Raw genomic sequence first — 3,730 nt, 5'->3', positions numbered from 1 at the left:
ATATATATATATATATATATATATATCATATTTTCTTTATCCATTCATCTGATGATAGGTACCTGGTTTGGTTGTGAATTTTTTTGCTATTACTGCTATTAACATTGATGTGCTTTTATCACTATAATATGCTGATTTCTCTTGGATAAATACCAAGGAATGGAATAGATGGGTCATATTCACGTCTACTCTCTTGAAGCATCTCTATATTGCTTTCCAAAGTAGTTGTATTAATTTGTAGTCCAACTAATCATGTATAAGTGTACATTTTTAATGACATCCGGAAGGAAACTTTTTTCTTTAATTTTTTTTAGTTGTAGATAGACACAATATCTTTATTTTATTTATTTATTTTTATGTGGTGCAGACAATCAAACCCAATGCCTCACACATGTGAGGCAAGACCTCTACCACAGAGCTACAACCCCACCCCCTTAAGAGAATCTTTAAGAAATACTATGGATAAGATTATGATGTCTGTGAATAGATATAATATTAATTCTTTCTTTCTGGTTTGGATGTTTGTTATTTCTCTTACACATAAAATTTGTCCATCTAAAATTTCAATACCATTTTCAATGCAGGTGGTGAATGAGGATGTTCTTTTCTTAACCCTAACAAAAACTGTTAGTTTTTAGTATTGAGTAGGATGTTAATGGCTTTTCAAATATAACCTTATTTTTGTTGAGGAAATTCGTTTCTATTCCTAGTTTGTAGAGTGTTTTTAACATGAAGATTTATTAAATTTTTGCAATTTTTTGCTTCAGTTGAGACTATCACTTATTTGTTCCTTCATTTTGTCAATGTTATGCATTGCAATGATTGTTTTTCGTATGTTGGACCATTATGCTTGCCAATAATCAATCCCATTTAACTATGGAGGGTAATCTTGTAAATATTTCATTGAATTCTTTTTTTATAGTATTTGTAGATTTTGCATAAGTATTCCACAGGGATAATGTGTTTACTTTCTTTTACAGTCGTGTATATTATTATTTTAGCATCAGGATAATGCTGAAACTATTTGTCATTACAAAATTTGTCCTTTCTCTCATAACAATTTTTACCTTGAAATCTATTGTGTCTTATATTAGAATAATTTCCCTGAATTCTACTGGTTACACTTTCCAGGGAATATCCTTTCTTTTCTCTGCTTTATGTGTTTCTTTCAGTCTAACGTGAATCACATTTTTCTTTAAATCTGAGGTGAATCAAATAATATACAATTGAACTTAACTTTTTTATTAATTTTAGCAATCTATGAATTTTGCATGTGACTGTAATTAATTTCTTTCATCTATCTATCTATCTATTTATTTATTTATGTTTTTTTTCTTTATTGGAACTGAGGATCAAACCCAAGGCTTTACAAATGTGAGGTAAACGCTTTGCCGCTGAGCTACAACCCGGCCCTAATTCACTCATTTTAAAGGACATGAATTATTATTGTCATCCTGTTCATAATTTCTTTATGTCTGGTATCATTTCTTTTATCTTTCATTCCCTCTTTTACTACTTGCCTTATATTTGGTTTATTTTTAAAGTCACAATTTTTATTTCTCTTCTCATTTCTTTTTGTGTATTTCCTTTAGGCATTTTCTTTGTTATTACTATGAGTCTACATAACATATTCCAATGTCATCAAATTATTAATTATATCAAATTATTAACAGTTTAACTGAATTGCCTACAACTTTCTTTTTACTACTGACCCCCCCAACATGTTATTTATATTAAAAATTACATAATATATACATGCAATACACTTTAGTAGATTTATTGATATTTCATGCTTTTAATTATTTTTTAAAATATTTTTTAGTTGTATACAGACAATATCTTTATTTTATTTATTTATTTTTATGTGGTGCTGAGGATCGAACCCAGTTCCTCATACACGTGAGGCAAGCCCTCTGCCAATGAGCCACAATCCCAGCCACTCATGCTTTTAATTCTGAATCCCATAAAATGATTAAATGTAAAATTACAAACCAAAATTAAAATTGTATAGAATCTTACACCCATAACATATTTTAATACTAGCTTTAATTAATAAAAAAGTATGAAGCACTTCATGAATTTGTATATCATCCTTGTGCAGGGGCCATGCTAATCTTCTGTGTATTATTCCAATTTTAGAACATGTGCTACTGAAGCAAGTACCCATACACATATTAACTTTACTAAAACACTGTTTTTTTTATGGCTTTTAGTCATACAGCATTACTTCAGTTTAAATTTAAGGATTTATTATAAAACAACTATCTTAAATATCGCTAATAAGCTAAATGAAAACACAAATTACTACACAAAATCAAGAAAATAATATATGAAAAAAGTTGAAATATCAAAAATATACACATTACTTTTAAAAACATGCAAAACAAATTCTGGACCTGAAAAGCATAATGACTGAATTGAAAAATTTACTGTATGAAGCGGTTGGAAAAATAAAAGCCACATATCACTGTTGGATAAGCATTTATTTGGGTCCTGCAGCTTCTCAACATGTTTCCAGGATTTTTACAAGATATCATGTTATAAATATTTTATATTTATATAAAGTTATATATAAATATATATTTATTATTTACATAAATATTTAAAATATATGAATTTCTTGGTATTTCCTTGAAGGAATCTCCACCTCAAATTCCACAACCTTCTATCTTTTTTCTTTTTTAAAGAAATTAAACATTTAATTTCTTGTATTTATTTATTATTTTGTGGTGCTGGGGAAGAACCCAGTGCCTTGTGCATGCAATGGAAGCACTCTACCAATAGACTTATATCCCCAGCCCATCACCTTCTATCTTATTGAAAACTCTGCAGCTTTCTTTTAGTTTCTTATTTTTAGTTCTTTAGCAGCTTTCTTTAGATTAATGGAAGTATGATATATCTTTCTTAATTCCATTAAATTTAATATATTTGTCACTTTATATTTGAAATGGATTTCTTTTCAGCAGCATATATTTCTCTGTTTTTTTCATTATTTAGTACTTCAGACCCTCTCATTTATTTAGTTTGTTTGCAAAATTCATAAAGTGATTATATTCAGATTAATAATCTGTCACATTTATAACTCTTTTCCATTAATTAGTCTTGTTCGTTATATCTTTATTCACCCCCTTTTTTCTGCCTTCAGTGGTTTTCATTGAGCATTTTATATCATTTCATCTTTCTCCTCTAATTTTGGACGAATTATGCATTTTTGTTTATTTTTAGTTCTTGCCTTGATTGTCATATATACATTTACAAGTAATCTAAGACAAGACTGTTCTGAGCTCACATTATATTGCATTACAAATAGTATAGACTCCTTCTAGCAGCCATTAAATTTCTTCCATGTTCTTATAATATTGATTATATCCTCTTAACTTGTCTGTATGGTGAAATCACCAAATGTATTTCAAACTCTCTTTGATCAATTAATAATAATAAAACACATATTTTATTTGCTTTCATTTAGTTCTCTACTTGTCTTCCTTTCTTTATCTGTCTCAAAATATCTGAAATATGTAATTTTCCACTTCTCCAAGAAATAATTTTAGCTCTTTGGTGCAATTTAGATAACACTGATGACAAATTGATGACAAATTCACTTAGCTTTGGCTTGTATTATAAATCTTTTTTTTTTTTTTGTTACTGAGGATTGAATCCATGGGCAGTTATCCACTGAGCCACATTCCCAGATATATATATATATATATATATATATATATATATATAT

The 3,730-nt window shown here is 28.2% G+C and overlaps 1 non-coding gene across 1 annotated transcript; it reads right to left on the bottom strand.

Annotated features, from left to right (window-relative positions):
• Positions 1 to 2,056: 2,056 nt before the first annotated feature.
• Positions 2,057 to 2,163, bottom strand: LOC125614310. The gene has a single exon (XR_007344924.1). It is a non-coding gene; the product is annotated as a U6 spliceosomal RNA (small nuclear RNA).
• Between the last annotated feature and the right edge of the window lie 1,567 nt (positions 2,164 to 3,730).

This window comes from Marmota marmota, unplaced genomic scaffold, assembly GCF_001458135.2.
Source record: "Marmota marmota marmota unplaced genomic scaffold, marMar, whole genome shotgun sequence".
In the NCBI taxonomy this organism is placed as follows: domain Eukaryota; kingdom Metazoa; phylum Chordata; class Mammalia; order Rodentia; family Sciuridae; genus Marmota; species Marmota marmota.
This window is presented reverse-complemented; position numbering and strand designations above follow the sequence as displayed.